Here is a 24,930-nt window from a genome sequence, read left to right on the forward strand (position 1 = left end):
ATCACAAACCCTGGCCCACACCTCAGAAACTGATTTATTTAAAATGGAATCTTTATATGTCCTTATTTTATAATGTTCTTCTTTTTCTTAAAGGAATGAATTTTAGTTCATCAAATGATATGGAAAATATATTTCTGGTTATTTCATTTTTATTTTTTAATGCCTACAACACCTCGTCTTCCTAGGTGGTCTCCCATCCAAGTACTAACCAGGCCTGACCCTGCTTAGCTTCTGAAATCAGATGAGATCAGGCATGTCAAATTTTAAGAAATGAATTTGGGAGAATCTTAGCATTTAAAGTGAAAATTGTTGATGTGTAGATAGATTTTCTCCATCTATTCTTCAGCCACATATTTTAATAGCATATGCCATAGATTCATAAGTGAATTTTTCCTAATCTGGAAGTCATTTCTAGTTCAGGCAATATAATACATAACTCAATTTAGGGAAGCAATGACTGCCAAATCTTATTACACATCATCCAGGAAGAGCTTTTAACAATACTGCTTCCTAGGCCTTATCTCTGATACACAGACTGAGAAATTCTAGAAGTGGAGCCTCAAAATCTGTAATTAAAAAAAAATCCAAGTGATTTTGGTGCATGAGGTTCATGAGTACGCCTTTGAGAACTAACTGAGAGCAAGTAGCTGTGTGTGTTTTGTGCTAATGTGAATCCCTTTTTGCCCACAGGCACATCTCTGGCAGTCATTACAGGTGTAATCAGTGATTCTGCTGATTGCAGTTGTTCCTCTCTTTCTCTAGTTATGTCCCAGATGTGTTGTAATTCAAAATGAAGCTCTATTTCAAGTATTGGGAGGAAAGGTAACATTGCTCACAGAAGGGAATCCTTGCTCACTTATAAATATTCTCTTTCTTTCTTGGTAGTTACTCTTTTGAGAAAACACTGAAAATAAGGTGTGTTTATATGGGTTTGTGTGCATATATGAGCATGTATTTTTTTCCTGGAATAATAACAGCCTTGATGAGAAGCCCTTTCATTAGGATTATAACGTAAGAGGCTATAAAAACATTCCTAGGTAAATTGCCATTTTGTAAACTCCTCGGTTTGAATTATTCAGCTGTGGTTACTATGGAACCGCAAGCCTTGTTCACTTTGCAGAGGAAAATACTAATGGTCCCCCAGTGTCCCCAGACTGTGGAAGAGCTCATTAAAGGAAAAGTACTGCTCTCGCTGTTAAAGACACACAAGCCAAACACAGAACATCCACATCAGGGTTTTAGGTGTACCTTTCATTTGATAGAACTTGTGTTTTTAGACAGGGCTTGTTCTTTGAATTGATGGAAATAGTTATGCTTAGGATAACTCAGTTTTAGAGATGTGGCATTTGGAATAATGAAACTAGCTTGGTCTTCTTTTTGGATATGATAAGCGAAATAATTATTTCCCATTTATTTACTTAACACTTAATATTTTCCTTTTATACTGCTAGCGGTTTATGCATGTAAGTTAATATAATTCTACTGATGATTCTAAGAGAGGACTACTCCATTTTACAAAGGAAGAAGCAGATTCAGAGTAGTTGGGTAAATTGCCCAAGTATGTAAAGGAGCCTAGATTTGAAGTTCTAACTCTAACTCCTGGACTTAATCACTGAGTTAGAATATACAGTATAGACTCAATGGCATAGAAGACCTTGATTGCTACCCAGTTGCTCTCCCAAGAACCAGCGGTATAATAACTGCTGTCCCAGGGGAGATTCTGAGCAAGTTGCAGTCAGCAAAGCCCACACCCTCATCCCAGTACTGCTGTCAAAAATTTGCACCCTACTGTTAACTGCAACTCTACCCTTCATATGGATTCATGAGGTCCTGTGATGTTGTAAAGGAAATGAGTTTGTGGGTCCCCATCTCCTACCCACACAAGGTAAGTTTGATGGCAAGCAAGGAGGGTCTTGAGGCATGAATGAGCTAATGTTAACCTTGGAAGCAGACAGTAATCAGAACTTGGTAGGATAAAGGTGGGGCAGTCAACTAATATATTGTTAGCCTAATCTATTGAGTTGAAGTTTTTAGGTTTACGAAGGATACTGATGAAATTTAATTCAGCAATAGATCCAAAGCTTTTTTTAATTCAGTTGTAAAATCAAAGTATTTTATTGGCTGCAGAGATCTGAGAGATAACCTAGTTCAGCTTTATTTCACATGTGAGGAAATAGTAAGCCAGAGATAACAGACTTACCTGAGGAGTCCTAAGGCCTGCAGAGTGGAATCCCAGGTCTTATCTCCAACCTTCCGAATCACAGTCTACATTTGAGCAAGATTCTTAGATGATTCTTGTATACCTCCGACTTTAAGAAGCACTAGTTTAAATGGTGCATTTATTTGCTATTCTGCATATATCCTGCCATAGAACCACAGTCTCTGACAGCAAGACTGGCCTTTTCACACTAGATTATTTTTCTCTTTTATCAGGGGCCAATCCTGTGTGAAGAACAGCAGCCTATGGCTGGGTGTGGAGAGATGGAATTTGGAAAAGAACAGGAGATAGTTGAGAGGGTAGGTGGAGATGAATATAAAAGAGCAAGGCACGGGGATGTAGATGACAGGCAAATAGCACCTACTTACAATTGTGTCCAGAATTGCCTTACCGTCTAGAGGTGGTACACTTGTTTCAGGCCTCCAGAAAGTGTGAAGCTTCAGTCAATGAAGCAAATTGCATTCCTTAGAAGAAACTTGGAAGTATTCTCACAATTTTTTTCCCTTCTGGGCTTTATAACCTCAACTTTCACCTTTCATATGCAAAAGCAGCTTGGTTAAAAGCCTGAGAGTTTCTCTCCAAATTACTTTTGCCACTGTGCGGTGCTTTTAACTTCTATCCTGAGTATCAGTCCCAAATATTACAGGCAGTGACTCTCCACAAGAGGTGCCTGGGTTGGTGTCACTGAGGTGACCTGTGTTCTCAAAGTGCGTTCCAGCTTTCAAGGGAAAAATTGCAAGGTGACAGATGAGGAAAAGGATTGAATTTTTCTATGATACTTGAGGATCATCTTGGAAAGTAAGTCTCAAATTTTGGTGTGCATAAAATTGCTTAGTAAGCTTGTTAAAAATGTATATCCTTGGGACCTACTTCCTGGCCTAGAGTTTTTGATTTTGAAAGCTTGGACTCGGAAATCTGTCTGCTTAATGAGGCCCTAGGTTTTTCACCTCTAAAGAGTTCCGGGATTGCACTTTGAGAAATATTCATTTAGAGTATTGCTGCTCAAAGTGACCAGCATGTGCATCACTTGGGAGTTGATACAAATACAGAATCCCAGGTCTCACCTCCAACCTTCCAAATCACAGTCTTCATTTGAGCAAGATTCTTAGGTGATTCTTGTATACCTCCGACTTTGAGAAGCACTAGTTTAAATGGTGCATTTATTTGCTATTCTGCATATATCCTGCCATAACAAAATACCAAACTGGGTGGCTGAAGCAACAGAAATTTATTTTCTCCACTTCTGGAGGCTGGAGAGCTAAGATCAAAGTTTCATTAGGTGTGGTTTCTCTGAGGCTTCTCTCCTTTAGCTTGCAGATGGCCGCCTTCTCTCTGTGTGTTCACATGGTCTTTCCTTTGTGCGTGCACATCTCTGGTGTCTCTTCTTATATCCAAATTTCCTCTTCTTATAAGGATACCAGTTAGATTGGAGTATAGCCCATCCTAAGGACTTCACTTTAACTTAATCGCCTCTGTAGAGGTTCTGTCTCCAAACACAGTTACATTCTGAGGCACTGGGTCTTGGAGTTGCAATATAAGAATTTTGCGGGAACATATCTTAATCCATATCAGAGGGTATGGTGACCATTAACAGCCCTACTTACACGCAACTCTCTCATCGAGAAGAACCCTGAGAAATTCAGAAACTCAGATCTAATATGGCCCTGAATCCCCTAAACCATTCTTTATCCTGTGTTCTCCGTCTTTGTAAATGGCACTATCTTTGACTTAATTTGTCCAAGCCAGGTATCTTGGAACCCAACGCTCCCTCTCTTGTTATCACATTTAATTAGTTCTACACCCTGCTATATTTATTTTTACTATCTTTCCAATACAACAATTATTTTTTCCCATTCTAATTTCCTCTACTCTGGTCTGTGCCTCCTCATTTCTCATCACCTTGGGGATACCCCTAACCATGTACTGGAAATATTAGTTCATTTTTCATACTGATACCTTGCCCTCGAGTCCTATTTTTTGTTTATAGACCATTATTTATATTAGCTAATATGTGTGTTATAAAATAAAAATCTTATACTGTCACTCTTCTGCTTAAAATTATTAATGGGTTGCATTGCCTTAAAAAGAAAATGCAGTCTTCTTAGGATGGCCTACGAAGCTGCTTATGATCCAATCTAGTAAATGCTTCCTTTTTCAGCCACGTCTTCCCCTTCCACCCTGATTCGTTTTCACAACCACTCTGTTCTCTAGCTATACTGTCTTTTTTTTTTTTTTTTTCTTTCTGGTTTCTCTAACATTTCACACTGTCTCATGTCTGAGACTTTGCAAAAACTACACCCTCTACCTGGAACTCTATTTTCTATTTCTTTCTTTCTTTCTTTCTTTCTTTCTTTCTTTCTTTCTTTCTTTCTTTCTTTCTTTCTTTCTTTCTTTCTTTCTTTCCTTCCTTCCTTCCTTCCTTCCTTCCTTCCTTCCTTCCTTCCTTCCTTCCTTCCTTTCTCTCTCTCTCTCTTTCTCTTTTTCCTTCCTTCCTTTCTATTTTTTTTTGTTTTCTGTCTCCAATTAACTTTTTATTATCTCTCAAATCTCAGACCATATGTCATATTCTCATAAAAGCCTTATTTACCTCATGGTCTAGCATAGGTGGTCGCTTTCTTCAGTGCCCCTGGCATGTCACTCATCACAGGATGTCAGGAGTGCCTGTTTGCCTGTTTGTTTCCTGCAGTGGACTGATAACTCTCTGAGGCAGAGGTTGTGTTTCACTTACAGCTATATTTCTGAAACCTGTCCAGTGATGACAAGTAGCCAGTTCTCATATATATTTGTTGAATGTACTATTGAAGGAGTCATTGTTTATATGAAGTGTAAAAGTCTAGGGAATGGAGCGCCTAAATTCGAGTATAAATAATTGTCGCTAATGTGACATTCTTACGAGTACCTTCTAATTGGAAACAGGTGTTAGAGAGAAGCACTTGGTTTTCCCCTGAAGAAATTAAAAAAAAAATATTAGCCCTATAAGCATGTAGTTGTAGAACTTTGAGTGTCCTTATAGGGACAAAGGGACAGACTCTGAGACAGAGCCAGACACTGTGCCACCATAGCACCATCAAGCATCTCAGTCTTCTATGAATGTCTAAAGTCACCTGCCTCCCAAACTGCTATAAATCCAGCCTGGTCCTCCCTTTCAATGAGGTGTCACAGAAGAAATTCTATCAGACATGCTTTATTTTATGGCTACCCAGTGAAAAGAGCAGTCTACTGGGAATCCTTGCTTTTTCTTGGGCTCCGTTTTTAGAGTCCGAGAAACCTCTATTGTAACTCAGTCTCAGAGAGTAGTTACCAAGTCATAGATGTTATTTGATATTAGTTCAATATCTGTTTTTCCCGCACAGCTATAAAGTCCATAAAGTCAGAGATCAAATATATCTTGTTCAACATTGATTAACTAGCTGTTAAGAGCTAGTTAAGCACGTAGCATGTGCTTAATAAATACTGATGTTGAAGAGTTTTGCTTAGATAATTAGGAGGTGGCAAAGCCATGAGCTAGGACAGAAACAGAAGGAAGTACCCAGTTGACAAGGGAAGATAAAGCATGAAGGCAGTCAAATCGCCATGCAGATCTTGAGCCTCAGAAATATCCTGACACAGAGTTGTGGAGATTTATCGTCATGGAATATTGCCAAGATTCAAAACTTTGGCTAAGTATGAGAGTACACAGTGAGAACATTTTTAGCCTGTGTATATAATAATTATAATATTAAGTAAGACGTATTAAACACTTACCATATGCTCTGCATTGTTTTAAGTTTTTTACAAATATCAAACTAATTCTTAAAACTCCTTGCTGTAGGTGGTACTATTAGAGTCCTCTTGAACACATGAAGAAACTCAGCCAAAAAGAGGTTAAGGAATATATGCAAGTTCACACAGCTTTTACGTGGCAGCGACAAGCTTCAGATACTGCCAGCCTGGCTTATGAGCCAAGATACCTAAGGAAATAACAGGGAGAAAGATGGTTCCTCCTGTTTTTTTCCCATCATATATTAGTGAATGTTGATGAAAAAGTCATCTTTCGATTGAAATAGCAAAGTAAATGTAAACTTTGATACCTTGTCCGAAGAGTTTTGTGCTTTTATTCTTATTGAATGTATATCTATAGACTGGCAATGGCTTTGTTTAAGCTGCTTTAGGTACTGAAATGACCCACAGATAGTGTGATAGCAAAAGGCTTTCTATTACAGTGCCTTGAATTGTTCTTGGCAGCTTATCTTCCAGAAGGAAGGAGCATCAGAAAAATGAAACGAAACGTTCTTTGCATTGCTATGCCAGCTGCCTGTCACAGTCCAAAATAGTTGAGACTCTTCAGAAACTGTAAAATTGTCTTAAAGGTCCAATTATACTTTTTGCTTATCTGATTTTTCTTTTAAAAAAAAGTTTAAATCATTTAATATTCCTTTTTAAAAAAATGGTACCATATTCTACTTTGAATTGAGTTGACCCTAATATAGACTAAGGTGAACTGCTTGAGGACCCATTATCATATTTAAGTCACAATTGACATGCGCTTTTATTTTATCCACCTCTGTATTTTCATGTTGTATTTTAATACACTTCTTGGTACCTTATTAGATGTTTCCTATTCCCAGAAGAGCAATAAATACACTGAATAGAATACTTTCATGTAAATATGTTGAAAATACTTTTTGGGGGATGATAAATCTGCTTATCAAATGTTTAAAGAAACAGTTTTTGCTGAATTGTAGTTTCAGATAGATATTTGTGCTTCTAAATAACTGCTTTAAGGGAAAAAAAAAATACCCCTTCAAATCCCCAAAGACTGTTAGCATTTTAAAATCAGGTTCATAAATTCTGATTTCTAAAGATATGCCTGGTGCAACAGACCAGCATGATCACCAGCTTTGCACCTCATTAGGAGATTTCAGACAGAATCTGTACCAAGGAGCTGCAGCCAGCTGACTCTCCAGTGAAGACATACATTTTAAAGCATCTTCTTATATAGGTTCATTAAAATTGGGTTCAATCTTACGTTTGGCTTTTTAGTTAGCAGTTTATACCAAGCAGTCAGTTTTATCTGCATCATTGGAGGATTATTTAAAGAAAGTTTCACTGTTCATTTTCGTGTACATGTGTGAGTGAGTGTGTGTGTGTGTGTGTGAGAGAGAGAGAGAGAGAGAGAGAGAGAGAGAGAGAGAGAGAGAGAGAGAGAGAGAGAGAGAGACACAGAGAGAGAGAACCAGATTTTAACAATTAACTGTTAAAATTGAAAGCAAAAGTCCATCCCTGCATTTTTCTCACTCATCACTCATTTTGTGGTTCTCTTTGTTAATATTTAGGGGAGCAGAGGCATGACTACTGGAAGAGCTCCCTGCCTTAAACATGGTGATATAAATGTCCCTGCAATGGCTGTGGCAAATACTGCAAGATTCCCACTGTGTTTTTACTAAGCTCAGCTTGCTCTTTCCTGGGGCTTTGGAGAGAAGCCCATTTATTCACTTGAGCATTCTGAATATCGTTGACATTTTCTTTGACTGTGCCTCAGGCTGTTGTAGTGGTGAGGACTTTTAACAGGAGGGTTAACTGCTTGAATGTCAGAAAGCTTCAACATCCACATGTTTTACCAGCAAATAAATTTTTGTATTTTTGTATTTTTGGGTGGGTCTGATAGCTGGTTACATATTAATGGCTGTGTGAGGGGATGGGGAGAATGGGGTGGGGCTTTGAGGAAAGTTTCTGGCCTTACGTTTGAATATTGGCAGTTACACCCTCTTGGGGATTATGGTGATAGAGGATGGATTGGAGTTTATGGAGCAACCTTGATAATTCTATATTTATTCTATCTTATATTCTGCACACTTCAAAGCCCAACTTTAAATCCATCAAATACGATGAAAATCACTGGATTAATCAGAACCTAACTAGTCTGGTCTCCAGATTCTTCCTGGTAATTAGAAATGAGACCTACCTGCCAGGTTTCTCTTGTTGATTGCCTCAGTGTCCTCAACTGAGAAACAGAGATAATAATAGTACCTTCCTTAGAGAGGTGTCATGGGGATACAAGGAACTAATACATGTAAAAGACTTAGATTAGTGTCTGGCACATCTTCCTAAAGTGTTCACTCTCCTTATGTTCATCGCTGGTCATAACTCCATCTTGCTGCTGTATCAGTCATATTGGCCTATTGGCCCATTTTCTATAGGAAAGGTGAGGTTGCTTGTGCCCCCTACTCCATGGGTAGTGTAATAGGGCTGACTTCCTTTCTCTTGCAATGTACCTAAAATGCCGAGTCTGATTTGCTGTGGGATATGGATGAGGTGAAAGTCAGAGGTAAGGAGAACAGTCTGATGTAGTGGAAAAAATTCAGTTATAGGACTCTGCATGACATCCAATTTCTGCTTCCCGATCTTATGTATGACTTTAAAAATGAGACGAAGGGAGGAAAATTTCAAGTGTGAGCACCCTCTATAGGTTAACTACTGCGCTGTTGTTTTGTTTATATTCTCAAATGTTATACATTCTTATAACTAATTTAGTAGGTAACTGAACTCAATGAGATTAAATGAATAGCCTGAGTCTCTTGGCAGAGCTGAGGATCAGACACTCTGCCTCCCAAGAGTTATTATCTCTTGGGTTCTTTTTTTGGGAAAAGGAAGGCATTGGATTTAGGCAGTTCAAGATAATTCTCAGCTGTTCTGGAGGAATTTTACAATATCAGCTTGTTTTTCAGTACTACTTGGTAGGACTCCTTTCCCATTTGACACAATTCCTATGTCAGACTTCTCTCTCACACTCCACATTCAGGAATGTCCTCTGCTACCTGAGAGGATGATGCCACCTCCAACTTCACTGAGCATGTTTGGTTTCCCAGGACTGAAATGCCGCAGTCTCCCAATCTTGCCCTCATAAACTCATCCATGATTATACCCATTATATCTTATATTCTCAGAAGTATAATAACATAGAATAATATGAAAAGATTTATTGACCCTTTACTATATGCCAGGTACTTTATGTGGATTAATCTTCACAACTCTTTGAGGTAGATACTATTACTATTTACATTTTAAACATAAGGACAAAGAGAAGTTGCTGGAGCAGAATTGTGTCTCTCAAAATTCATATTTTGAAGTCCTCATTCCCAATGTGATGGCATTTGGAGATGGGGCCTTTGGAAGGTAATTAAGTTTAGATGAAGCCATGCGATTGGGGCCCTCATGATGGGATTAGTGCCTTTACGAGAAGAGACACCTTTTTCTCTTCTGCCATAGAAGGACACAATGAGAAGACAGCCATTTGTAAGCCAAAAAAGAGCCCTCACTGGGGAGCTAAATCAGCTGGCAACTTAACCTTGGCCTTCCCAGCCTCTAGAACTATGAGGAATAAATTCCTGTTAAGCCCCCTAGTGTATATATTTGTTATGTTAGGCTTACACTGACTAATATAGAGGTAATTTGTCTAAAGTTCAACAGCTACATGAGAAGAAGCCAGGCCTCAAACCTGGGTCTGTTCTTAACCACTCTGTCTCATGGCTGCTCACAGAGCCGCCCCTTTTCTGATCAAGGAATAGGCCTTACCTGGATTCTTGCTCCTCCAATCTGACTTTTACCATCTAGAACTTGCACCATCACTTTCTTTTTTGCATTTTACTCTCAATTGTCTTCTTCCTTCCTTAGATATATGCGCTCTAAAACACTCTTATCTTAAAACGTATTGCAGTCCTTTGCCGCCTCAGTAAGCTCTCTTAGCTGCCAGAATCAATGTGTTCTGTTCATTTGCTATGCTTAGTAATCTCATTTTAATGTTTGACGATGTTGAGCCTTTTTGTATGCTAATTTTTCTCTTGATTTACTGACATGAAACCATTCTCTACTGATATACATCCTTATCTGTTTCTTCTTGATTCTCTTTGTTCATCCTGGCCAAATGTTAGTATTTCTCAGAATTTGGTTCTCTTCTCTTTCTACAGCCTCAACCCAATAGATCTCACTTAATCTCACACCATCAGATTGCTGATGACTTCAGGATCTACATGAGTGGTCCAAATGAGTGTGCAGAGCATGGCTTGCTCTCTCCATCCAAGTTTGGGTTTTGTCGTTGTTTGGTTAACTCCTCAGAGAGGACTGCTTTACCTACCTAATTTAAAATGACACCTCTGTCCACTGCCTAATCCTGCAATTTCCTTCCTTTTTTTAATGAGGTATCATGACCTGCCTTTATATTCTATGTTCATTTATTTCTTGGTTTCTATTTACCCCACTAAATGAATACTTTAGGAGTAAGGGTACAATATTGTGATAAAAACATAGTTTTGCAGAGCAGATTGCTTGAGTTTGAATTCCAACTTTGCCACTTAATAACTATAAATATGGCAAGTTATTGAACTCTGTGCCTCAGTTTCCACATTTATAAAATGAGGATGAAATTAATAGTGCTTTTTGACATTAGTTAATGAATGCCTCCTATGTTCCAGGCTCTGTTCTAGGCATTGGAGATATAACAGCAGACGGAAATCTAGAGATAAAAATTCCTGCCCTTATAGAGCTTATAATTTAGAGAGGAGAAACAGACAATAAGCAAGATGAATGAGCAAACTGTGTAATTTGTCAGCCAGTAGTAAGGCTGTGGAGAAAAATAAAGTAGGAACTGGGGTGGAGAGTGAAGGTATCGTTCAGGATAATCCAGGGTGTTCAGTGGAGCCCTCCCTATTAAGGAGACCCTTCAGCAAAGATCCGAAACATGTAAGGGCACTAGCCATGTGCATACCTAGGAGAAGAGCTCTCCAGGCAAGGGGACAGAAAGAGCAGGGCCCCTTTCTCTGGGTTCATCTATTTTTTTCCCTTCCTGTTCTCATACGGTCCCACCAGCATTAAATTATATTTTGCTCATTCTGAACTACCAATGTTTTACACTTCTGTATCCTAACTTTTATCTCCTTCAGTTGGTAATCTCTGCCTCTCTTTATTTTTGCTGGAAAATATCCATGCATGTGTAAAATAGGGATAATGACAGCTGTATCAACCTCAAAGGTGGTTGCGAGGATTTAATTATTTTTATGTGTAAAGTGCGTACTAGAGTGTCTGAGTCATAGTATGAGTAACAGAAGTGTCAGTTATTATTTCTAAAATGCAAATATGTCATTCTCATGCCACTTTCATTGATGTGCCTGCTTGGCTAGCTCTTGTCCATTCTTTAGGTCCTGGTTTCCCTCAGCCTCATAGTCTGGAATGGTGCTTTTCTTAGGTAACTCTTGTGCTTCCTCTAAAACTGTATTTGTTGTAAAGAATTACATTTCTTGTTCATTTGACTGCATTCCAATCTAGATTTTAAGTGACTGGAGAATGGAAACTGTATCTGGTTAACTGTAGTATCTCTAGTACTATGTGTCTGACTGGCATGTGGTGAGAACTCAAAATAATTAATTATCATTATAAATACTAAATAATCATTATATTATATTAATAAATAAATAATAAATATTTGATGAATAAAAATTATCTAGGTAGATTATATTCTATTGAAAAGATTATTGAAAAACATACAATAAGGAAAGCTTGTCTGAAAGGATTTGATTTCTCAGAGCTTAACTGAGTTCTGAAATTCCTTAATATGGCCTTTTTTCCCTTCTGTTCTCCCACAGAAAGTGTACTTTTCCAAACCAATTTTTGTCCTGAATATCTATTATTGTCAATAATGTGTCTCTTAAGGGATTTATATTGCATTAGTCAGAGATGGTCAGGTTATGCTGAAGGAACAAATAATCTCCCAATTCTAGAGGCTTAATATAATAAGGTTTCATTTTTTTTTTCCTTTAGTGACCTGAGGTAACAGAAGCTCCACCAACTTGTGACTGCAATATTAGGAACAAGTGACATCCTAAGCCTTCATAATATAGGAGAAAGTCTGGAGAATTTTCATAGGCTTTTCCCTGCTCCTTCTGCAAGTGAGAGAGCTGCGTCTCTTCCACTCCTTTTCATTGGCTGTAATGGGCCATATGGTTCTACTCCCTGTGAAGTTCAGAAGTGCAGTCTTTGTGCCCAGAGAGGCAGGAGAACTGGATATGAAACATATGTTAACCCAGGACCAACAACTATGGTACAGGTTTTCTGCTTACAGAAAATGGAGCAGTGTGTCATGGTAGCTAGGAACAACAGTGAGGAGGCAAGGAGATATGGGTTTGAATCCTGGCTCTACTGCAGCCGAAAGCCTGTGGGCAAGTTAGCAAAGCTCTCTAAGACACATCTGTAATCTTCAACCCATAGTGTTCCCATGAGGTTATTTTGAAGATTTACTGAGATAATCCTTATCAAGTGCTGAGTATAGCATCTGGCATCTTAAAAGGCTTCAATTGATGTTAGCGCTTCTCATTCTCTAACTGGACTTTTGCCAGTTTTTTCCCGAGGATTTAGGCAGGATAGTAAATGAACATGAATATTTATTGAACACTTGTGTGCCAAGCACTGTGCTAAATGTTACATATTACATCCACATTTAATTCTTACAATAACCTTATAGCACTCCTATTATTTCTATTTAGAGAAACTGAGTTCTAAAGTATGTGCAAACTTAGCCAAGGTCATGCAGCTGATAAATGATAGAGCTGAGAATTGGACTCAGAACCACTCAACCACTTTGTCCCAACCACTGATTTAAATTCCAAGGGTTATCTTTTGGTTACCATTCTGAGAAGATGCTTCATCTTTATTAAAGTCCATTCTGTTTGCTTTGCTAACAGAAATAATTAAACCAGTTATTAAACTGAACCACTATGACAAGTGTTTCTTTTATCTGAGCTCATTGGTTTTTATATTCAACGTGGAAGCCTACTTGTAAATGACAGAAAATAGCCAGCTTTATTGCCACTCACTAGATGATTAAAATTTAACCACAACTATAAAAGTATTAGTAGTAAATCTGGGTTGCTGAGATTCTGTGTAACTATTGGTTTCTATTACCCATTTTTAATATTTATGTTTCACTTTGGAACCATTCTTAGTCCCATTTTGTAGTGTGGTAAGCTGTAGCACAGGGTCGATTTCTCCATATCATCCGCTGAGCTGTTTGCAAAAGCCAGATTGCAACTCTAAACCCCCCAGTGGTGGTGAATTACTTTACAACTATTTCTCACACCCCAGATAGTCTAATTGTGACCAGCTAATTGCAAATGAGGTAGTCATTCTTATTTATTGTTTATAAAAACTTAGTCTTAGAATGGGTAATAACTTGACCAAGGCCATACAGCTAGCTGTTAAGTGAAAAGTTGACTTAGAACCATTGGCCTAAAGGGAGCAATGTGATAATAATCTAACATAGCCAAGACATTTTAAGCTTTGTGTCCTGAGTTATTTGATGGAAAGAATTTCTTTTGTTCTTTTGTTCAACTGCTCATACTCTAAGCCGGTTATCTTTTTTTCTGTTAATAGGATTCTCTTCTTCTTTTTCCTCAGTTAGAATGTAAGTTGCATGAGAATGGGGAGTTTTGTCCGTTTCATTTCTCATTGCCTCTCCAAGACCTAGAGCTGTGTATGGTACATAGTAGGTGCTAAACATATAAATAAATTTGTTGTTCATCTGGAGCTGTAGTGTCAAAAGGTGAAAAGTTTTGAATTTTAATAAATACCTAGTGTGGATGGATGAGTGCTTCATTGGTCTCATGCCTTCCTGCGTCTATATCTTTTGTCATGTGGCCTTGTAATTCTTCCCACTAAAGGAGAGGCGATTATTTCATCACCCTTTCATTTTCAGTTCTACCATATGACTTGTTCTGGTCAATAGAGTGAGAAGGAAAAAACATGAAGCCACATCTGAGTTTAGATCTCAAACGGCCTTGTATGTTTCCTTCTTCTCCGTTTGTGCCTTTGCTATGAGCAGTGGATGCACTGGTCAGCTGGGTGCTCCAAAGAACATAGACATGTAGGGCAGATGAGAACTGAATGCTTGCAATGTAGTTCAGAACTACTGCATTAGCCTAGCATCTATGAGCCAGCCAGAAAACTACAGACATGTGAGTGAGCCAGCTAATATCAGCGAAGCCACCCCACAAAACCCAGCTTCGTAGCTGATCTATGGTCAATCCATAGATATTTGAGCCATAATAAATACTTGTTTCAAGTCACTGACTCTTAGCTTTTGACGTTTTGTTAGGTAGTATTTTCACAGAAATTATTAACTAATACATCCTATTTACTGTTGATAATTCATTTATAAATATATAAAATATGATATTCTGTGATATTGTGTGATTAAATCACTGCTTACATATTTTGATGTTGTTCGATACCACTAATTCTGACATAGGTTAAGACATAAAAATTAAACATTGATATAATTAAATGTTATTTGATTATATATATTATAAATTTTATTTAATTATATGCTAATACATTTGAGACTACTAAATTAAATGTTGCTGAATGGTAGAGTTTTAGGGACTGCTACCTTAGAATTGATTTAATGTATTATGATTATTATAATGTAGTATTTATTAATATTCTTACAGAAGACGAGTGGGGATAAAGAGGTAATATACATGACAACATGTAATATTTTTTATTTTAGAAAATGAAATGGTAGATATTTTGTATTCACAAGCTTGTGATGGAATTTTCCAGTAATTATTAAGAAGAATATATTTTAAGATTATGTAAAATATTTTTTGATAAGAAAAGCACGTATATATGAATCTTAAAGATTTCCTATTTCACCTTTTAACCACTTGGAATGAGGTTTACCATTCTTGGAGACAGAGAGGGACAGGGAACAAAGTATGAACATAAAGCTGTTAAAAATGGCCACAGTTTTCAAATAACTTCCTCAGGTCTTGTGCAGAATGAGCTCTGCAATTTTGTAGTGGAAAATACCTTCCACTTAGTTATGTCAACCTGTTGGAGAAGTAGAGAAACATGATTCTGCAATACAATAAACTTTACTTGTAGTGACTTCAACCAAACAAGTAAGATGACCAGCATGTACAGCACCTAGGAGGTTCTCAAATGTGTAGGCCATTAGAATTGTTTTCATCTCCAGCTACATTGATCTTGCAATCTTATTCTCTTTTACGCTCCTCTCAAACTTTTCTTAGCTAAAGTAAAGTTAGCTAGTTGATTGCTCCTTGTCTGATTACTATTTATTTATATGTATTTATATTGATAATGCTTGTGTAGATGTCTGCCAGCTGTGTTCTAGACATACTGTATTTTTGTAGATGCATATGTGCAATGTGCTTGAACTTTTCCATATCATCTCACTTTTATCACCCTATTCATGCGTTCTTCTGATTTAACTTAGTGGCTGAGGACCCAACAGAGTAAAAACAACATGTCTCCAAAGATCTGAGCTCTTTTACAAGGCTTTTAAAATAAATATAATTGTTATATCTCTACATGCATTTCACCAAATATTACTATTATATTAAAATTGATTACACTTTTTATATTGTCAATTTTAATGAACACAATGATCAATTGTGCTTGAGGAGATGACTATTTGGCACAAAACCTTCTGCCCACAAATTCAAATTCAGTACAATTCTTACATCGTGTTCTCATCCTTTCATTTCTGACCTAAGCCTTTTAAGCTACATAATGTCCCAAGTGGTGTCTTTAAAGCACATGGGTAAATAAGAGGCATGACGGTATATTGGGATGAGCATAAGTTTTTTATTCATATAGACTGAAATTTGAGTCTTCGATCTGCTATGTGATTTTGTACACATGTAATCACTCTGAATTTCAATTTCTACACCTGTAAAATGTGAATAATACTTCTCAAAGGTGGTGTGAATATTAAATTATATTAACAGTACCTATCATAAACACTGCTGTGAATAATAGTAAGTGCTCAGTTAATATTAGTTCCCTTTCAATCAATATTGGGATCCTAAGGAAGCCAATCATACTCTTCTCTCCAAGTTCCTAAGCAGGGGTGGGGAGTAGTGAGAGGAGTGAGAGAGAGAGAAATAGAGAAAAAGAAATAGATGGTAGAGTCATTTAGGGATCAAAATATCCACTTATTGCCAGTTAAAATGCAATAGAGAGCTCATCTTACATCTGAGTAATGGACTCTCAGTAATTTTTATATCATTTATGGTAGGTTAGTAACCTACATAGTTATGAGGTAGAGACGACGTCAGTCTTTTCCTTCAGGAATAGAGACTTCCCAACCTTAGTACCTTTTTACCTGGAGTAGATAAAAACATGTCATCCTGACATCGAGCTGAATCTAAAGAGAGCCAACAAAGGGGCTGAGTTATGCACACTTGGACTCTTCCCAATCTCTTTAGTGAGAGAAATCATGTCTTCTTCTTATGGAAAAAGTAGGTGAGATGGGCGTGGAAAATAGCACATACTTTCTTAGTGTTTCCGAAATTAACAAATGTACTAAATTTATAGATGGGCCTAGTAGGCATTTGGGCAGAGGTAATGAAATGTGCTACTTCGCTGTGGAAGCTTTGGGCTGTGATTCAAGCCTGGTGCATAAGAAAGAGGTAGTTGAAACCATTGTGTTATTTACCTTTTGCTTTCAAGCTGACATTTAGTTATCAGATTTTTTTTTTTCTGATAATCTTTCTCTTCATGGTAATTACCTTTAGGGATATTATAGGCATAGTTGAATATAGCATTGAGGAGCAAGGCAGATGGGGCAGATGTCTAAAAACTCTGACTGCTAAGATGTGGCACAGGTGGAGAAAGCATGATTTTAGTTGGACATAGCAAGACAGTCCAGTAGGCAGAGTGCCATTCTGAAGGGATAGCAGTAGTGAACAGTTCAGTTCTGCCTCTCCAATGCACTGCTATAGTCCCCTCCCTCCCTCCCTCACTCCCTCCCTCTCTCCTTTCCTATTCTTGAGGGAGGGAGGAATGGATGGGAGGGACTGTGCTGGCTGGGTGAGGCTGTAGGAGGAGCTGGAGGTATGGAGGGAGGGTAGGGATGGATCTTTGCTTTCGTTTCTTTCTTTCTTTATTTTCGGTTTCTTTGATTCTAGTTCGTAGGTGCTTTTCTGCTCTTTCTTTAGTTCTTTCTGTACTTTCTTCATTTCTCTTTCTTTCTTTCTTTCTTCTGTCTTTCTTTACTTCTCTCCTACTCTCCTCTCTCCCTTTCATTTTCATTTTCCTTTCCTTTCCTTTCCTTTCCTTTCCTTTCCTTTCCTTTCCTTTCCTTTCCTTTTCTTTTCTTTTCTTTTCTTTTCTTTTCTTTTCCTTTCTTCTTTCCTTCCTTCCTTCAGTCATTTATTCAAGACCTAGTATATGCCAGCTCTTATTCTAGATGCTGGGAATATATCAGTAAACTAAACTATCAAAAATCCCTGACCTTATGGCATTGCCTCACTCCGTCTTATTATCCTCCATTAGCTATTGAGCTCATTTAGGGTAGAAATTCTGTTGTATTCATTAGCAAATCTCTATCATTAGCACTGTGTCTGGGACTCTGTCTGGCCTGTGTGTACTCAATAAGTGTTTGTTGAATGAATGTTAAATTTGCTAACATATGCTAATGATGTGTCCTGATAGATGGAGAAATCAAGTAAAAGGGATTCATGTAGCATTCTGTAGTATACCATAATATTAATGGCTTTCTATAGGATTGTTTGTTTTATGCTTTCAAAATAAATAACTTTCGGAGATCGAAGGTGCAGGTAGGTAATTGACATTAAGAAAATCTTTCAATAGGAGTGCCATAAATATATAGGGGACTCAAAAAGTGAAGCACAATCCATTTAGCCTCCAGCACAGAGGTTTGAAATGACTTAGAAGAGGTAACACTTGAGCTAAGTCTTGCAAGCTAAGAAGATATTTCTAAAATTGAATTTTAAAAAAGACAATATGTTTATTAGAAATAGGTGGCAGTGGAAAATGAAGACCCATCACATGGCTCTCTCTAGATGGAGAACCTTGGGTGACTTTTAGATGTACAGACCACATGTCTGTGTGTCTGGGATTTTTTTTGTGTGTTTATTTCTGTTTGGTACAGTCTTCAGAAAGGAGATAACAGTTTCTCTTGCTGATTTATATTTGTTATCCTCTAATGGCTTCCCTGAAGGTTCAGAAATACCCATGTTAAAGAGAAGGCATTTGACATGAGAAGAGAAAATCAGCTGATCTTGCTAACCAGATCCTCCCTTTCCCCTGTGCCCTGAAAATGATGTTTTCTGGCGGTGGAGAAACTGGGCATTGTGCCACCATGGAGGTGCCTGGGCTTTGTTTAATAAGCAGCGTCATTAGATTGTCCTCAATTTCATGGGAGGTAATCCCATTAGACAGTGTTTATCAGTCATTGTGTGCTCTGTGTGTCATCATTTCCCTGTTCAGTAGCACCGGTACCCCCAGAAAACTATGGCGTGTGCACGTGTGAGTAGTGTGTGTATAAAAACAAAGCTGCCTGAGCTGACTTTTAGAAGGGATACCTTCCCAAAGTAGAAAATAAAGGGACTAAGCAGTCAGTACCTAAAATGCACACACACACACACACACACACACACACACACACACACACACACACTCATGCACAACAATGCAATAGTGCTTCCAGTTCAGGAATCAGATCTGTGGCAATAACCAGAAAGCACCTGGAAATATCACGTGTTAATTATTTAGACCATTTGATTGACCTAAGCTACACATGCTCTTATGAGCCTCCTGACAGAGAACTTTGTCCACAATTATTTGACATTATTTTCCCGAGGAATAATTTATTTCCTGATACTGGAATATTTTTCTTTTCCTTTTATTCCCTCTCTCTCATATTCATTTCTAATAGATAGACATAAGGCATATGTTAAAAAATCCTGTCATATGCTCCCCAACTCTTTTGCACTCAGACTTGAGTGGATGATATTTTTTTTATCTGATATTTCTGGTAAGCGTGCTGGAAGAGCCGTGTGCTCTCTAGTTCATACATCCTATTGATCATCTTTCTTTCATTTTCCTCTTTATGTAGATAGCTTTATTCCCCTAACCTTACTGATCGATAGACTATATATTTCATATAGTCTCAGTCTTACATGAAAATTTTTATCTTTTATGTCCTTACTTAAATCATAGCTGTTTTATTGCCTTTTTCTCCTCTTAGAGATTTAGAATTCCTTGAACATAGTATTAATTAAAAATTCTCTTCTAGGTATTATTTTTTTAGCTTCCTAAGTTTTCAAGAAATGAAGGCATCTTGTTTACTTTGTTGTTGACATTAAGAGTTCTTAGTGACAGGCCTCAAAACAGTAATGTTCACTTACCCTCAACTCTAGCTATTTCACTACCCACTATTCCCTATCTTCTAATTGCTTTTCATTTCTTCACCTTTGCCCATACTGGCCCTTCCTCTTGCAGCACCCTTCCTTTCTTCTCTGAGATCCAAAGCTTCTCATCCTATTCATCTCAATGTCCTTCTGACCAAAGGTTTGCTCCATCCTTTCCTCTGAAAGTTCATAGAATTTTATCTGTATTTTATTGATGGAACTGATTAGACATAAATGCCTTGACAGCAGAACCGGTGCCAAAGTTAACTTCATATCTTCACAGTGCTTAATATGAGATAAATCCTCAATATTAATTCTTGAATAAATACTATTTTTTGTATATTTCATCTACATATTCCCTTTAAAAATATTTAATGAACTAGTCAATTTTTGAGCACTCTGTGTATTATGCTGTAGGGATCATATTCCTGGTTCATAATGTCAGTAAGACATTATGAATATATATATATAAAATCATAATTATATATATAGTCATAATATGATTATATATATGTAGGAATATAATGCCCACACACACACACACACACACACACACACACACACACACCCCTATATTATTAATATCCCCATTTAAGCTGTTGGAACTGACTGGGCCTTGCCCTAAGACAAATGGAAAACTTAATAATTCTATTTCCTTCTTCTAACTAATAACTACCTCCCCTTCCCTTTATGTCTGGTTCTGTTCACACTCTGGTACCTCCAGGTAATTTTTTTTTTCCCTAGTCTATTTTTCCTCAGAATTTATCATTGTTATTGGTACGAAGTTTGGTTTGCTAGGATCTATTCAGCTATTTCCCGCATTATTTTTAAAGCAATCACTTTATTTTATTATTTTCTATATTAGTCCTGACCAGTAGTAATTCCTTTGTAGCAAATAATATTTACTCAAATAAGTAAGTTCTGATACTTTATAAAATCAATCTTGTTCTTTTGTGGCCACATGCCTTTACCATTATGCATTCATTGCTTGTTAGTTTCAATTGAGATTTGCTTGATTCTTGGCTTCTTCTTTTTTTTTTTAAATGTGTCTATAGCAAATATCCTAAATACTGTTTGCTTAATTCTTCTGTAATGCACACCAGGTAAAGTGAACGGACTCTGTAGTATCATCCTTCATTATTTCTCATTTAAGTTTTGGCCTAAACTGGCCTTTCCCAGAAGCGTGAACAACTGATTTCTTTCATCTTCTCGTAACATATTTTCCATATTTTAAATGTAAGTATTTAAGGCTATAAATTTCTAAGTAATTGTACTATTTGTGTTTTGTAGGTTTCAATGTTTCTTTATTTTTGTTGAATTCTTATACGTTGAAATTTAAAGTTTATGATTTCTTCTTTAGTTCATGAGTCATTTAAAACTTTTGAAATCTAACAGAAAAAATTTAATTAAAAAATTTTTAATGTTTTTTTGCTGTATGAAAAAATAATTTGTATGATATTGATTCTTTGACATGAGCTTTATGCCACTTGGTAAGTGGTCAAGTTTTGTAGATATTCAGGTGCACTTAGAAATATGTGTATTTTCCAGTTGATGGGGGTAGAAACAAGAACTGTATTCAATAAATCAAACTTACTAATTGTGTTGCTCAAATACTCTAGATTGTCATTTTTGAATGTCTTTTCAATTGAGAGAGTTATGTTGGAACATGCACTGTGATAGTGGATTTGTCCATTTTTTCCCTGTAGTTCTTCAAAATTTATCTACAAAGTCTGTAGCATTTTTATTATATTATATTTAATATTTTATCTTCCTAGTAAATTTAATAATTAACTTTTATGTAGTGATTTGTTCATCTCATAAAAATAATTTTCTTAAAATCTGTTTTTTCAGACAATATTATATTAATGTGCCTTTCATTTAGAGTTATCTTGTATCATTATTCAGCTTTGAACTTCTAACTATATCATCCTTATATTCTTGGTAGTTCTCTTAAACAGCATAAGTTGTTTAATAAAAAAAAAAAAGTTAAGCCTTTTTGTATTTATTGTGAGTATTCATTTATTTGAACTTGTTTCTAGCATCTTTCTTCTTCTTTTCATATGTCCATTTTTTTTTGTTCATTTTCTTCCTGGCCTTTTGTCTTTGTCATTGATTAAGTTTTGTAGTCATTTGTTTATTTGTTTTCTTATTCCATTTCTGCTTACTCCAAAGGTATGGAAATTATATACCCTGTTACTATTTTTTTAGTGCTTAACATCAAAACTTTATGGAGCATACTTACCTAACAAATTCGAAGATTAGTATTTTTGCTCCTTCTCCAAATAATCCAAGGGCCTTGAAACATTTTAATGACCTCATCTCAAGTATATATTATTTTGTATTTGAGATTTACATACAACCTAATACATTTTTTTGCATACAATTCCTTTTTGCTTATCATTCCAAGTTTATAAACTTCTTCGCTTACTATTATTCTCAGACTTTTTTTTTTCTTTTTTTGTAGAAAGATAAATGCTCTCCTTTTATTGATGTGTGTAAATATGAAACACGATCACCTAGGGAAATTAAAATATCAGTCACTTTACCCTTATGACAGATGGTGCTCAAGGTCAAGTATCAATGTTGTTCTGTTAGCATGCTGGTTTAGAGTCTTTTTAATTGATCTTTTCTTCTGCTTGGTAATGTCTGTACTTCGGCTTCAGCTCTCATGTGTTTTTGTAGACCCCTTTTACATTTGAATACCAATTTCTTTTAAGATTTCCTTCAGGTTATTTTGTGATGTCCACCAAGTCCTTTAATTATAATACTGATGTTTCTCAAAAGTAGAACCAGCATGTCTAAAACATATTGTTATCAACTCAAGCTCATTTTCAAAATTCTTTTTTCTCTCATATTTAATATTATATTGATGATTGGCAACAGGTTTGCAATTGGTTGTCACAACTTTGTTTAGTTCTTGTAATAGCCTCACAGGTTTGGAATATTTTTCTGTTAGCAGTCTCTTTAATAAAATGTAGGTTTTACTGGCAACAGATCAGCATTCAGCTCTTTGTTCCGCTATGCCTTCCAGTGAAAGCTTGTCTGATGAGCTCTCAGTAAATGCTGTTAATGTTTGTCCTTCAACACTTTCCAAAACAATGGATGTTCTCTAGGAGCACTGACTGAAGCTGGTTTTTCATTAGTCTCATGAACATTTGCAAGATCCTCATTCAAAGTAAATGACACCTCCATCCTCTTTGATTCTTGACAATCTGCAGTTTCCCAACTTCACCTATTCCAGAGGCCTTTAGCCCATCGCTGAGACAAAGATTTAGGAACCTTGAGCAGCCACACTCTGATGCTGGTCAGGGCAAGTTCTCCACACTTGGCTCTGGGTCTGTCTCCAGTGGAGGCCTGAGACCCAGAGCAGCAGCTTTGAGAGCTGGGCAGTTAGTGTCTGGAGCACCGGGCAAGCCTTGGCAGGAGACCTACTGTGCAGCGCTGGCATCCACCTCCCAGGAAGTTGGGAAAACAGGGAAAGAATTCCGACATTCTTTCTGGAATAATTTTTAAATGAAACACATCCTTTAGAATTATTTCAGCACATGACTGTTAGTTTAAAACACTTTTTAAAAATTGACTGCTGGATTTGTGCAGCTCTCATTCTTGAAAAATAATAATGATTTTTGGGGTACAAAGGTAGAAGAACTTGATGGCTATTTTCTCTCAGCAATTGGAATATATTATTTTGCTATCTTTAATTTCCATTTTTGCTGCTAAGAAGTATGGTATCCGCCTATTGTCTTTCTTTTCTAGATAAACTGTCTTTTTCATTCTTCTTAATATTTTCTCTTTGCTTTTGATTTTATGCAGTCTCAGTATAGTGTTTCTATGTGTGGACTTTATTTATTATGTATGGCATACATTGCACTTCATGTATAATGAATTCATGCCTTTCTTTTAGCTTTAGAAAATTCAAAGTTGTTATCTCTCCATATATTATCTCTTCTATTTTCTCCATTATTTCCTTCTGAGACTTCAATTAGCTTTATGTTAGACCTTTTTATTCAGTCTTCCATATCTCTTAATTTCTCTTGAATTTTTTCTATCTCCTGGCTCTCCACGTTATCCTGAGCAGTTCCTTCAGTTCTTTTGCTTTTTAATTTTCTCTTCATCTGTAGATAATATGCTCTTCAACCCCATGTGTTACATGTAAAAAATTTTAATAATTTGGGAGGCTCTGCATATGCAGGGGTAGGTGAGAAACCACCGTACTTTCTCCTCAGTACTGCTCTGAATCTAAAACTGCTATAAAAGAAAATCTTAATAAAAAAATAGGTGGGGAATTTTTTTTAACAACTATATATATTTTTTTCCTGAAAATTTTAGTTTTTAGGTATGTATGTATGTATGTATGTATTTATTTATTTAGAGAAACAAAAGCCAAGTTTATTTGTTCATTTCTTGCATGTGAAGTACTCTTCAATGCCATCGTTGGCCCTAGCCTCTTTGCCATAGTCCTTAACCACCACACACGGTAAGTATTTACTTTACGGGATTTTCCCTCTCTGTTTTACAGAGACCTACCTGTTTCTCTAGTTTCCTGTTGTCATCAACCTTACTTAGGTGGATTTGGTGTTCATTAAAAGGGCCTCAACCCACGGGACATACGTGGACTCATTGCAGTTGGATGCAAGAACACAAAGGTGGGACTGACACTTGTCTAAGATGTTGGCAAATCTCACATGCTAGGGCCATCGTGGATGAGGGCTGTCTTCAGCACCTGTTGTAAAGCAGCATTAACGTCCATTACACCTCCACAGCACTACTTTTCTCAGTCATGGAGATGGGTTACAAGTGGAGCTGTATTTTGAATGCGCTCAAGCCTTCGCCTCTGAGCGACTCCTCTGTGGCAGGGAAAGGGCTAGTTATTGTTTCCTTTAAAATTTACTTAATTATTTGGAATAGTTTCTTATTACTTACTCACTATTTTTATACCACTATTTATTACTAAATAGTTCATACAATTGTTAAATATTATACATCTCTTTAAGATCTAAAGTCGATGATTGTTATTTTATTAGCAATCCCTTAATGCTGTTTTCATGTGTATTTGGTGTTCTCTGATTGAGTCCATTCTTCACTGATCTTAATCCATGACAAATATGGGTGCTAAAATTGATTATTATTTCATTCAGTGGTTTAATGTTTGCTTTCTTCAACAACAGGAGCCTTCTGTCTTTGAACCTCTTTGTTTCTTTACATTATCCATAGCCCTCATGACTCAGGCAGGTTCAGTTTCATCAATTTGTTGCTATCTCAAAACTTAGTCTTCCAATAAATGGGAGTGGCCCTCATGACCACTCTGCATTTTGTATATAGTTAGCAGGATGCCTATTGTTTTACCTCATATTTTTTCATAATGTTTTTGCTTGAGAATGTCTTACTTTCTTTAAACCTAGAATAAATGAAACATATTTTATACAGGATCTTGTTTTGTAATGGGAGGGCCTTTCAGAGTATTTACTTCACAATACCAACTTACTCTCTTACTCTTTTCATATT

General features: G+C 36.7%; 2 pseudogenes; both read right to left on the minus strand.

Annotated features, from left to right (window-relative positions):
* Positions 1–22,154: 22,154 nt before the first annotated feature.
* Positions 22,155–22,917, minus strand: LOC107520560 (annotated as a pseudogene).
* A 905-nt stretch (positions 22,918–23,822) lies between these two features.
* On the minus strand, positions 23,823–24,178 carry LOC107520561 (annotated as a pseudogene).
* Positions 24,179–24,930: the final 752 nt, after the last annotated feature.

This window comes from Rousettus aegyptiacus, unplaced genomic scaffold, assembly GCF_014176215.1.
Source record: "Rousettus aegyptiacus isolate mRouAeg1 unplaced genomic scaffold, mRouAeg1.p scaffold_m13_p_1, whole genome shotgun sequence".
Classification (NCBI taxonomy): domain Eukaryota; kingdom Metazoa; phylum Chordata; class Mammalia; order Chiroptera; family Pteropodidae; genus Rousettus; species Rousettus aegyptiacus.